Raw genomic sequence first — 12,718 nt, 5'->3', positions numbered from 1 at the left:
ACTACCTTCAAAAGCACTGAATTCTCAATGTGCATCAACATAGCAAACAGGATGCACAAACTCATTCACATCTGTACATTTTTCTGGTGCACTCTGAGTCTGCTTAGGTTCTGGAGAAGTATGTATATGATCACACAGTTCTGGGTAACATACTCCTTGCAATTCTTGGAGACAGTGCCAAACACTCAGAGCAAGCCAACAATGCCTGCCCTGTTACGGGTCACAAGGGTGTGATTTTTTGCAATCTGAAAGGTTTTTTTTTTTTTTTTTCCAACAAAAGCAACTTTGCCTGAAAGAAAATGAGCTGTATAAACAGTAAAACAAGTTTGAAATGAGCACAGAGGCTTAATCTTCAATTTCTTCCTCACAGGAAAGGAACAATGACAGTGGAAGCTCAAATTCTTCTGTTAGAAGGAGAGGCACAAACAAGTCTAAACATCTTACAACAAGAATGGAGCTTTTAAAAAGATCACAGTATATTTTCTGTCCATTTACAGAACATTTGTTGTTACTTTTCTTTTATGAAATAGGTCATCAAATGTACTCTTTAGTTACACCATGGTGGAGGATAGATAATACTTAAGGGGACTGAAGAAATAAAACCAGAACTCCTTCATCCTGCAAAACTGGACCTACACTCATTAGAAAACAATGAGAAACAATTAGAAACAATGAGAAATAAACCTTCTACTTTCTATCTCCATGAGTCCGGCTACTCCAGATGGCTCAGACATGGAATCACGATGGACTTGTCATTTGTGACTGACTTGTTTCACTTAGCACAATGTTCTCAAGGTTTAATTAGCATTCTTTTTTTAAAGTGACTTATTTATGTTTCAGGAGATTCCAAATTAATGCAGATTTTTCCAGACAAATGCTTTCATTTAATAAAGTTGATATGTGTGTATGCAGCAGATCTGAGAGAAGAGGAGACTGATACAAAGAATTGGAATACAGGCTGACAGAGTCTATGGCAAATCGAGGCTTATGTAACTTTTTTACTCCATTTGCAGGTATTGAAATTGAGTAGAATACATGTTCTGAAGTCTTAGTTTAGTGAATCAGAAAATGGATTCTCTTCATTTGAATTTAAGAAACAGAATACACTCAGCTTTGAATAAAAGATTAAAAGAATGAAAAATAATACTACAAGTGTAACCACGGTTCTAAGAGTATAAGTCTGAGAAAACGTTGCTCTTTCAAATACAGTTGATAACAGTACAGAATGGCAGGGCTTAGGGTTTCAGACACTACTCAACACCTGAGTTATGAATTTTCCATTATCTCTTAGGAATGGGCAGCCTGTCATTTCAAGGCAGAAACTTTACAAAAATGTAAACAATGTAAAAAGAAATTTCTTCATATTTAGGTATGCAGTCAAAAGAGCAACAGGATAGCATTTTTCACCATTTTTGTCACCCTCCAGACAGTGCTAAATGCAGCTGAGGAATTGAAATTTTATTTAATAGTAATGTAAATCAACATACATGGCTAGCAGCATGTGCAGTTCTAGATGGCCTGTTAAAAAATATCAACCAAACAATCAGAATTATGTTTCAGTTTGTTTTAATAAAACTCTGCCAAAATCCTTTTTTTGTTCAATATAACCTTTTTTCTTTTTAACTTCAATGACACTGACTCATATCATCTGTGTAGATGAATTAAAAACCAAATGTCAACCTTGGAGCCTTAAAGTTTCACCAGGAGAGGAGAAAACCCCAATATCACATATATTCATGACAGAACATCTTTGATCCACATATGATAAAGAATATAAAGTATTTAGAGAAAAAAATGTTTTCTTCACATTAATCAAACTTCAAAACATGCATTTTACTAGAATGCTTTAAGAAGACAGTTCCTTACAACTGAGTCTATGGAGGCTAAACAAATTTTTTCTTGTATCCCCCAAATTTATTCTATATATAATGGTGATCATATATCCTCCTTTATTCTCTATATAATGGTGATCAAAGGTCCCAGCCTCACAATGACTTTAACACTAGGCCATCTGCCTTCAGCCAAAAGGTATATTAAATACACTTTTGGTCTTGATTCAAATCTTCCCAAGATTGGTATCTTGAGAACTTCAGTTTAAATTTAAAATGTACTTCTAAATTAGCTTTCAAATATTTGGGGTGAAATAAAATAAGCTGATCCAAGAACAGCATTAAATTCCAAAACTGAGCTAATGTAGACTTCTGGGTCCAGGTGCAGGCAACTCCCAAGTAGAAACTTGTTTATCATTTAGGTGGGAGCCCAGAATTCTCTGTGAAGTGCCTTATTTAGAACCTTGTACCCCAAGTTAAGTGGGCAGGGAGTCACCCAACCCCTACAAATGTCAAGGAACCATGGTTCTTTAGGTGGTGCTTTCAGTAATACCTACTTGTCTTGCTATAATATAGCAGCTAATTAAATACAGGCCCTGCTGAAGAACTGACTGTTAACAAGAAAAGGACTATGGAGAGAAAGGGAAGAAGTCACAAGGTGTGAAGTAACAATGTACAGCCAGGGGGAAGATGTCCAGAGTCATCGAGTCAGCATTGCTATGAGAAACCTCCACTTTCACTTATACTTCAGCTTAAATCCACCCGACTCTGCACAGACAGACTAAACACACAGAAAGGCAGCAGGCATGCATGGAAGGAAGCCAAGACAGTTTTGGTCTACAGCTTACTGCAGTTTAAATGAGGTGGCAAGCTCAGCTTTCATCACATATATCACCCCATATACCAATACAAGTTCCCTCTGTTGGTGATGCTGTCCACACCCGCCACCAGGGACCTCACCAAGCAATCCCACAGAGCTTGGTTTATTTCCAGAGCCAAGAGGACCTGTGTTGGAAGATTGCTTGGCAACAGCTGAAGTTATGCTGGACACACCTAGTCACAGGGACATTATTACATGTGTTCTCCATTTTCCCTCCCTGCGCTCCCCCAGGAGAATGCACAAAGACATCCACTCAGGCAAAGATGAACAGGGTTGGGAGATGACAGGGAGTACCATGCGCTGCTGGATACAGCCTAGATGTTATTCTGACTGAGTCACTTTAGTCAGTCACCAGTAGTCCCCAGATGGTGTTAGCGGTGAAGAACCCGCCTGCCAGTGCAGGAGAAGTAAGAGACACGGGTTCAATCCTTGGGTGGGGAAGATCCTCTGGAGGAGGGCATGGCAACCCACTGCAGTATTCTTGCCTGGAGAATCCCATGAGCAGAGAAGCCTGGTGGGCTACAGTGCAAAGGGTCACAGTCAGACAGGACTGAAATGACTTAGCACGCACAGTGCTATCTCTGCTTTCAAGCCTGATCACCGTGTTTCTCTTTCTTCAAGACATGAATAGAATTCAGTGTTCTACGAAGACCTCTGTGGCATTGTAAATATACAGCAGGGCAACCTCTACTGGTAACGCGGGGCAAACCTCAGGAGGCTCCCTGCAAAATGTGCAGGGGAGACAAAACCACTCACGTTCTCCTCTCACTGGGAGAAAACAATGTGTCAAATACTCAACCTCCTCTGTGGAATGAACAAAGAAAGTAGCTGTGAAATTATGAAAAATCATAATTTAAACAGCATTCTTCCCTCTAGGATGTAATCTAGTTTTTTTTGCAGAAACTGAAATATTTTTTAAAAGATCTTTTAAAAACTGTCTACTATGACCTGTACCTTGCCAAGTCTGTTCACAACTTAGTTTCCAGTTAGAAGAAAAGCTGAATTCATTACACAGTCATGGAGACACACTGTTCCCATTAGCAATAGTATAACCCAGTTCTTGGTAGCATATTCCTGCTATTCCTGGAGACAGTGCCAAATACCCAAAACAAGCTAACAGTACCTGCCCTGTTATGGGTCAGAAGGGTATGATTATTGAGAAAGTTGTTTTTTTCCAACAAAAGCAAATTTTCCAAAAAGAAAATGAGCTGTGTAAACAGTAAAACAAGTTTGAAATGACATTCCATATGTGCAGGCAGTGTTCCAAGAACATTCGCGTGTTCGGCAAACCCTCACCACGCAGCCTCTGTGTGCCAAGGCCTGTGCTGGGTGCTTTCTCACTCTGTCTCTTCATTTCACATTTCTAAAGGTAACAACCAAAATCTGGGTCATGTGAGCGCTCCAACCAATTACCTAGACCAGAGGTTTGTTTTCTTGTTCAGGAAAAGCTGGCAAATCACGTATATTATCACATGATCCACCAGCAAACTTGCCAACACCTTGTCAGCCACCGAGATAAGCTCAGCTCATATCACAGGGCGAATAAAACCATCCCCTACTGCAGTGCCCTGGACCTTCTGCCTCCAGAACAGATCCCCAGGACCTTCCCGCATCACCACCTCTGTTGCTTCCCCTTCCTTCTGGTCACAGAATAGCTGTCCCCTGCCCCAAAGTAATCTCTCTGCTAGTGCCCACCTAAGAGTCCCACTTCATCAATCTCCCAGCCTCAGAGTCAGCTTTTCCCTATCTATTCCTTTCCATAGACATGAACATACTCAAATACTTTACATCTAAAAAAACAAAGAAAATAGCAAAGCATACACTCACCCCTTTCTGTCCTTTTTTCTCCATCTTCTTAAAGGCAAAGCTTAAAAAGCTGCTGCACTTACCTCTACTTCCTCACCTCACCTCTTTTTCACTCAATCAGCTGCTACAATCTTGTTTTCTCCATAGTTCAGTGAACTGCTCTTATCAAGGTCATTAACATCCTCCTCTTTGCTAAATCTGGTCAATAATAACAATGTTTCTCTTAAACTTCGGCTCTCAGATGCATCGGAGACAACTGACCACTCCCTAGACCTTGAAATGCTCTCTTCTTGACTTCTGAAAGGCCACATTCTATTTTCCTTCTCTTTCTGCCTGTTCCTTTTCAAGTTCCTTCTAAGTAGACTTCCTCTTTCTGGAAATCTGCTCCTGTCTCTGTGGCACCAGGACATACTCAACTGCAAAGCCAAGAGCCTGCTCACACCTGACCAATGACCGAGGCCCGTCAGCCTCAGGAAACTCTCTGTCGCCATGGCTGCCATCCCACCTACCCCTCATCAATGCAGTGGCCTCCAGTCACCTTAACTCCCTCCACCTTAGGGAGGTGGAGGTCACCTTAACCTCCACCTTGCAGGTGGTGATCTTTTGGAAAAGAGAATTTGAAGATGTTTCTCTCCTGATTACATCATTCACAAAACAAAGCAATGACACAGCACAGCAGAGATTATTAGCTGCCTACCCCAATGTCATTTTCTCCCTCCCATTTTAGAACCCTGATTTTCAGCTGGGCACACCACCACCCCAAATAAAAGACCACATGTCCAGCTTTGCTTGGAGCTATTTGTGCCAAAGTCCTGGTCACTGAGATTAACTGGAAGTGAGCTCAAAGATTCCCAGGAAGTCTCTGTGAAAGGGCAGGGGACAACATGCCCTTCTTCCTCCTTCCTGCTGTGTGGAAGACACGGTGACTAGAGTTCATTCAGGCGGCCACCGGGGACCGTAAGGAGATGTGCTGAGGATGGCAGAGGGGCAAGACTACGCATGTGAAGTGCTAAGCAAAGTGTACGGCCCACAGAAGAATCGAAGTGCTGGCTGTGCTAGCACTACATCACCGACTCAGACACATTCTCCACCCCACCTCACGTTTTAACATTTCTAAAACCAGGATGAATCATACAGCCATTGTTTGCTCTTTTCTCTTTCTCAGCGGTACATAAAAGGTATACCTTATAATCAATGGCACTAATTTCATAAATATGGTATTGAATCTCTCTTTCTGCCCCAAGTCACCAACCAGCTTAGCAATCTCCTAGGTACGGGTTCTACCTCATCACTCTCCAGTTATGTGTAGCCTGAGGATAGTTTCAAGACAAGGGCCAACAAACTATAGCCTGTGGGACAGCTGGACCTACGGCCTGTTTTCACAGAGAGTTACTGGAAGGCAGCTGCTCCTGCAAGTTTACACAGCATCCATGGCTGATTTCATGGTATGGTGGCTGAGGTGAACAGTAGTGACAGGGATGCAGAGCCTAAAATATTCACCATCTGGTCCTTTACAGAAAATATCTGCCAAACCCTGGTTTAAGACAGTCTTCCGTGGTGATAAAAACCCAAGTTTTGATAACATCTCTGCCTGTTCAAGGAGAAGGCAATGGCAACCCACTCCAGTCCTCTTGCCTGGAAAATCCCATGGGCGGAGGAGCCTGGTGGGCTGCAGTCCATGGGGTCGCTAAGAGTCAGACACGACTGAGCGACTTCACTTTCACTTTTCACTTTTATGCACTGGAGAAGGAAATGGCAACCCACTCCAGTGTCCTTGCCTGGAGAATCCCAGGGACAGGGGAGCCTGGTGGGCTGCCGTCTCTGGGGTCGCACAGAGTCGGACACGACTGAAGTGGTTTAGCAGCAGCAGCTGCCTGTTCAAACTTTGCTCCTCCTAAGGCTCCGTGCTAAGGACTTCTCAGGATGGCCAGAGACCTGAAGCCGCCACAGGCAATGTTGGCCTGTGGCGCCACTGGCAAGAGCACGGCCACAGAACAATCCCCCGGGGTTTTTTCATCTCCTCATATTCATACAGGAAAGCAAAACCAAGGATTTGTAGTTGGTAGCGGAACTCTGGCAACTTTCAAAACAACAGAAAGAAAACCTAAGATTAAAAAGACGTTTATCCACTCACATGAGGGTCGAATTCATAGAGACAGAAAGCAGAATGGTGGTTGCCACAGGCTCAGGGGAAGGGGGAAGGGGAAGTGGTGTTTAATGGGTACAGAGTTTTGGTTTTGCAAGCTGAAAAAGTTCTGGAGGCTGCACAACAAGGGGAATATATTTAACCCTCCTGAAGTGCACACTTAAAAATGGTCAAGATGGTAGACTTTGTTATGAGTATTTTACCACAATTAGAAGAATTTTTTAAAAAGTCAGTCTTCTGTGTGCACGTACATGTGCAGCTATACATACACACTCTGTCAAGGCGTCAGAGAACCACAGAACAAAATGACTTTTTGTTACCCTCAGACGACCAGGAGTGAATCTGACAAAGCCCTCACTTCCTGCTTCAGGTACTACCAGCTGCTATCAGTAACTATTACACTGTCTCCCAATTTGTCTGTCTGGTGCTCCGTATCTATTACATGACTGTAAACTCCAGGAAGGCAGTACCAGCCATATGATCCTCCCTTTACCATATCCATCACCTTTAATTATATGTCATGGTCATTAGCAGCACTCATTTGTTGAGTAGATAAGTGAATAAATGAATGGAGCAAAGAGAGCTGTTACTAAATGAAATCTATTCTGTGGAACTTATTTCTTATCTTACTAAATACTAAGTGTCAAACAACGGTGCTGTCATCATTAATTAGAAAGCTGATTACAAACAACCATTATTTTAATTTTTAAAAAGTACCGAATTAGAATACATCACATACAATTTTCATAAAGAAAACCTAAATCTAAAACTATGTTCTGCATAAAAATAATTTTTACAAGCCATAATTTAGTGTCATAATTAAAAAAGATCCCTCTATGATAAAGAAACAAATAGAATGATCACATACTAAAATTATAAGCTAGGCCTAGAAAAGTACATTTCCTAAGCAAGTTCTTTTGTCTTCTTCCACTTATAAACTATAAAAACACAGGACAAACTATCAAATCAAGTATGTATTTTAATTTTGCCAGATATTAATTCCTACATCTTTTGAGTTTTTAAAATTAATTTTAATTATTCTAAAGTAGACCTACAGAGAGGAAAACATGAGGGTAATTTTTCCAGTAATAGAAGAAAACCAGCTGTCCTATTCATACACTGAGTCTACACATATCCAAAAGCAAAAACCTGTAACAGAGCAAGTAAACAGGTCCTTTCAAAGAATAAATCAGAAGTCTTGGCAACAACACTGTTTTCTAAACAGTAATACTCATCAGCACCAATCCAACAATTCACATACATACAATATCCTTCACTACAATCTGCTATCTCAGTTACTAAAGTTGATGTTAGCAAAAATTTCAGAAAGAACCAGGAGCCAGATTCATAAAAATCACTTATTTTCATCTTAAGTCTCTATTGCCCTCTCGGGGGGAGCCAAACTTGAATACTGTGCCTTTTTGTTATATAAAGGTTAAGGATCATAGCAACTCAAATCCAATAACCAACAACTAATACAAATAAACCAAAGGAAAAAATCAACCTAAATATCAAATAAAAATTTTAAAACATTTTTCATCTCAACTGGCAAACAGTTTTAAAAATACTACTACTTAATGCTTTAAATAAATGTAGCAAGACTGACAATAAAATAGATTGTAGGTCTCTACTAAATGCTGGTTCAGAGAGTCCTTTCTTCTCGCTGCCTATTCTAGCTAAAATATCACCTCTACTCCCTCACTTCCTGTACCCTTACCTTTCTTTTTTCATGTCACTTATCACTACTTGAAATTACATTTCATATCTTTTACTGTCTACACCTTGACTAGAGGTTTCTAGATACTAGAAACTAGATGAAGGCAGGGCTTTATTAGTACGGTTCTCTACTAATACACAGTTGGCACTCAAAATAACAGCTCAAAATCAATGTGAACAGGAGTACAAACTGGAAAGCAATTTGAAATGCCTAACCAGAAACTTAAAATAAGTTTATAGCCTCTGAACACAAAACCATTTCTGAATATTTATTATTAGAAATAATTCTGAGATGCAATGATTTATATATAAGTATATTCACTACAGGGTTCTTACAACAGCAAAAAACTACGAGTAACCTACATGTCCAACTATAGGAGACTCTTCGGAAGGAACACATGCACTGACACACTTGTGCAAACTCCCAGCTCTCACACTTCTGACAACTGTTTCTACTAATATATTTCCTTCAAGTGGTGAGTTAAGAGTCATTATCTTATTTCTGACCATTAAAAAATTAAGAAAAAACATTTGATTTCCAAAGTTTTGCCATGTCCAATGACAAGTGACCAAAGAATCCTATAATGGTCATCAGCTATCTTTCCTATTTTCACCTAAACTTTGATAATACAATGCCAAGAACACTTAACAAAGCCTCCCCTGCTCACTAAACCTTACACCCCACAATGAACACACAAATCCTTGAAATACCTAAACATCCACACAGTATAAGAATGAGAGCCCAATTCTTTTAATAGCTACCATAGTCCTCTGAAACAAGGCCAATCCTTCTCATCTATCTTGAGTTTAGTAGATTAAAAAAATCCATAAATATGGATGGAGTTGCCAGTCAAAGACAATTCTACATACACCTCAGGGCTTTCACTATGTGGATCTTCAATGTAACTCATAAAACAGTACAGTTAATCATTTTCATAATGGACAGCATTAGTTTTTTAGCCACAGGAGCACAGACCTCCTATAATCCAGAAAGTTTAGGAATTTCCTAAATTTTATCTCTGCAATCAGGAAAAATCATTAGAGACAGATGAACTTTATTATAACAAAAATTGTAAACTACCAATCCATTTGACACAAGAGAATTACAGGGATGGAAATTATGGTTTACTTACTTGGACTATTTTGCAAAAACTAAGAAATACAGAAAGAATTAAAGTATACATGATCATAAATAAAATATATATCAAATTTAAAATACTGATAAATATACTGATAAAAATATATTCAAAACCAAAGACAAAGAATATTTAAATATGAAAGTTATAGAATTTAAAAAAGAAATACCATCTGTAACCTTAATACAATTCTGTTGTTTTCACTGTGTCCAGGATAGCACCTGACATCTAAGAGGTACTTAGTAAATACTTGTTGAATGTAAACATTTATTCAATTCAGGTCAGTTGCTCAGTCGTGTCTGACTCTTCGTGACTCTACTGCAGCACGCCAGGCTTCCCTGTCCATCACCAACTCCCAGAGCTTCCTCAAACTCATGTCCATCGAGTTGGTGATGCCATCCAACCATCTCATCCTCTGTTGTTCCCTTCTCCTCCTGCCTTCAATCTTTTCCAGAGCACATTTATTGAGTAAATGCAAATGCTTTACATACAGTCTCAATAAAAGTCATTAAAATCTTACTTTTATTATGTCTACTTTTTATGACTGAGGAGACTGAGACTTAGAGCAGTTAAATAACCTGCTGAACGTTACATGGCTACATAATGAAGCTGGGATTTAAAACTCTCATCTGTATTCTTGACCTCACTGCCCTTACAGTAAAACTGGAAAAAATAAAAAAGTACACTGAAGGCAGAATGAACTCAGTATGCATCTTGAGGTGGTTTTGTAATGGTGGAATATATTAATGATTGACACTGAGCATGAGGTAATTTCTCACATCAGTTCAGTTCAGTTCAGTTGCTCAGTCGTGTCCGACTCTTTGCGACCCCATGAATCGCAGCACGCCAGGCCTCCCTGTCCATCACCAACTCCTGGAGTTCACTCAGACTCATGTCCATTGAGTCGGTGATGCCATCCAGCCATCTCATCCTCTGTCGTCCCCTTCTCCTCCTGCCCCCAATCCCTCCCAGCATCAGGGTCTTTTCCAGTGAGTCAACTCTTCGCATGAGGTGGCCAAAGTATTGGAGTTTCACCCATTGACTAAGTATATGACTAAGAATATTACAGCTCAATAGCATGAGATTAGAGACTTTCAGAGGCTACCCAAATGACTTACTGGTAGAAGACCCTGCCTGCCAATCTAGGAGTCACAGTAGACGTGGATTCTATCCCTGGTTCAGAAAGATCCCCCGGAGGAGGAAATGGCAACCCACTCCAGTATTCTTTCCTGGAGAATCCCACAGACTGATGAACCTGGTGGGCTACAGTCCATGGAATTGCAAAGAGTAGGACATGACTGAGCAACTGAGCATGCATGCAGAGATTTTTAAACTACAAAAAATTGCTCAATACATATCATTCATGTATAGAAACTAAACTGCAAGGAAGTCACTAGCCCTTATAAGGGTGTTGAAAAAACAAAAACAAAACAGGAAAAATAAGAAGCAGTCATTTCTTCAGTGGTGACCAAGAACTACAAGAAATCGGAATTTCCGATACAATTCAGAGTGAGTGAGCCACTCATCACCTCCTAAAAATACATTCCAACTAGCCTGCTGAACAAGGCTAAGAACCTTTCACCTCCTGTATTTTACAGCAACTTCTTAGCTCAGCCTAATGGATCCCCTCCGAACTGACAATGAATTGCAGACATGGTCCCTACTTACCTTGTCCATAGTCTCAGTTCTAATGTTACCTCTTCATCTCTGACTTGCTCCAGTTCAGTTCAGTCGCTCAGTCATGTCCGACTCTTGGCGACCCCATGAATCACAGCATGCCACGCCTCCCTGTCCATCACCAACTCCCGGAGTTCACTCAAATTCATGTCCATCAAGTGAGTGATGCCATCCAGCCATCTCATCCTCTGTCGCCCCCTTCTCCTCCTGCCCCAATCCCCCCCAGAATCAGAGTCTTTTTCAATGAGTCAACTCTTTGCATGAGGTGGCCAACGTATTGGAGTTTCAGCTTCAGCATCAATGAACACCCAGGACTGATCTCCTTTAGAATGGACTGGTTGGATCTCCTTGCAGTCCAAGGGACTCTCAAGAGTCTTCTCCAACACCACAGTTCAAAAGTATCAATTCTTCGGCACTCAGCTTTCTTCATAGTCCAACTCTCACATCCATTACATGACTACTGGAAAAACCATAGCCTTGACTAGACGGACCTTTGTCGGCAAAGTAATGTCTCTGCTTTTTAATATGCTGTCTAGGTTGGTCATAACTTTCCTTCCAAGGTAGTAAGCGTCTTTTAATTTCATGGCTGCAGTCACCATCTGCAGTGATTTTGGAGCCTAAAAAAATAAGGTCTGCCACTGCTTCCACTGTTTCCCCATCTACTTCCCATGAATTGATGGGACCAGATGCCATGATCTTAGTTTTCTGAATGTTGAGCTTTAAGCCAACTTTTTCACTCTCTTCTTTCACGTTCATCAAGAGGCTCTTTAGCTCCTCTTCACTTTCTGCCCTAAGGGTGGTGTCATCTGCATATCTGAGGTTATTGAGATTTCTCCTGGCAATCTTGATTCCAGCTTGTGCTTCATCCAGCTCAGCGTTTCTCATGATGTACTCTGCATATAAGTTAAATAAGTAGCGTGACAATATACAGCCTTGATGTACTCCTTTTCCTATCTGGAACCAGTCTGTTGTTCCATGTCCAGTTCTAACTGCTGCTTCCTGACCTGCATATAGGTTTCTCAAGAGGCAGGTCAGGTGGTCTGGTATTCCCATCTCTTTCAGAATTTTCCACAGTTTATTGTGACCCACACAGTCAAAGGGTTTGGCATAGTCAGTAAAGCAGAAATAGATGTTTTTCTGGAACTCTCTTGCTTTTTCGATTTCCAACTCCTTGACTACTCTTTTTCCTGCTACACTTGTACCAGAAATCCATCTATCCAAAACACTCTAGGACAGGTAGGCAGTTAATTTAAAAAACAAGTTCAAACATGGAATGATAAAAAAGTTTTAGATACTTAAATTACTTTAGCTTTTTACAAATAATAATACAATCATTCACAGAGATCTTTTCCTTTGGTATGATATAGATCTGCTGACCAGAGCTGTCAACTTATGTAACCACACCAATAATACACTATCTGTGATTTCCAGTTTCATTTCTTCAAAGTGAACTAAGAATTTAGTCAACTGTGAAATAATCTGCAGGCAGAAGAATCATTCTAGACTGATTTTCTCAATCTTTCATACT

At 40.4% G+C, this 12,718-nt stretch overlaps 1 protein-coding gene across 4 annotated transcripts in view; it reads right to left on the bottom strand.

Moving 5' to 3' along the window:
- Positions 1-12,718, bottom strand: part of UGP2 (UDP-glucose pyrophosphorylase 2) — a 58,052-nt gene that overhangs the window by 9,790 nt on the left and 35,544 nt on the right. The window lies entirely within an intron of this gene.

Source organism: Bubalus kerabau, chromosome 11 (genome assembly GCF_029407905.1).
Source record: "Bubalus kerabau isolate K-KA32 ecotype Philippines breed swamp buffalo chromosome 11, PCC_UOA_SB_1v2, whole genome shotgun sequence".
Taxonomy (NCBI): domain Eukaryota; kingdom Metazoa; phylum Chordata; class Mammalia; order Artiodactyla; family Bovidae; genus Bubalus; species Bubalus kerabau.
The sequence above is the reverse complement of the archived record's forward strand: the minus strand, read 5'-3'. Positions and strand labels throughout refer to the sequence as shown.